Raw genomic sequence first — 1,385 nt, forward strand, 5'->3', positions numbered from 1 at the left:
GTGTTCAGTTACCATCCTAACCACGGTGGCTTCTGTCTTCAGGGCTTCATCTTAACCCTTTCTTGGAGCAACACGTCTATTACCTTAAAGGCAAAATATGTTTCTTCTCAGATAGTTTAACTAAATGACTTTGGGATAAAAATATGTGTTATAGCCCAAAATATTCTTAAAGATGAATCATATTTATACTAATAGTCCTGTTTTGTGGGTTCCATTTACAAACACTTACTGTGGTTGCATATTCCCCACCCAGGGCCCAGGACAATGGTGATTCCAAGGAGGCCCCTGTTTTCCAGCCGATGGGTGGTTCAGGAACCAGAACATTCTTTGAGGAGAGCTTGACATGACAGACTATAATGGCTCAAACTATTGAATAAATAACATGCACTTTATAACATCCCTAATTATACAATTGCACAATAGTCCACAACAGCTCCTTACGGACTATGGAGTAAATACTAAGCATTTCTAAAAGTCCATAATTATGTAATTACATGATAGTCTGTAATTAAGGACTATTGGGTAAATATATAATTGGGCAGTTTTTAAAATCTATCATAAAGTACTTTTAAAAATGTGACTGCGATGAAAGAAGGAAAAAAGAGAAACTCAGTCCCAGAAAGCCATATTTGAATCTTTTATTTTTAATAGGTCTCAGTAAATCTGAATCTAGGCAATTAATGCTGAAAAAATATTTCCCATCTCCCCCCCTGTCTTTGTTTGTAGCAGTCCTTGTTTCTTGGGGCTTGAAAAACCCGAGGGCACCCTGGCCACACACTGTGGGAGCGCAGAACAGGAGTGCGCTATCCAGACTGCCACAATGTCTGGAGTCAAGTGGGAGAAGTGCACGGAGTTTTGGGGGTGGAAGGTGGTGGACGGGGGGAGGCCACCTCTGTCCTGCCCATTCCCCCAGCAGCTGTCCTGCCAGTTACGCAGCATTTTAAATTTTTCTTTAAAATGACTTCCAGTTATAAGACATGTCTACCACTTCCGCCCACTAAGTTCAACCAGAATTCCTGGACAGCCACGAAGGAGTTTATTTTTTAAACAGATTTACACTCATCAGTGACTGTGTTCAGTTACCATCTGTAACATGGTTACAATGAGCAACAACCTAGCTCGGGAATGAAGAGAAAGAGACCAGCGTTTTTGTAAGCGCTCAGCCGGAATTTGGAAAAAGCAGTGGGAATGGAATGTCTAAGGTGAGGGTTTCCTAAAGGACGGATGCCTCCCCCGCGTTTGCTGCACACGCTGCAAGCTGTGAACCGGAGAGGAAACTGAGATGTATAGGAGAGAGGAAGCACCAAACTTGTGAAATTCAGCCAACTTCTGCGGCTTCTCTTTAAACCCCCCAATTTTCATTCCCATTGTTTGACCACCCACTC

Source organism: Colobus angolensis, unplaced genomic scaffold, assembly GCF_000951035.1.
Source record: "Colobus angolensis palliatus isolate OR3802 unplaced genomic scaffold, Cang.pa_1.0 Scaffold135, whole genome shotgun sequence".
Classification (NCBI taxonomy): domain Eukaryota; kingdom Metazoa; phylum Chordata; class Mammalia; order Primates; family Cercopithecidae; genus Colobus; species Colobus angolensis.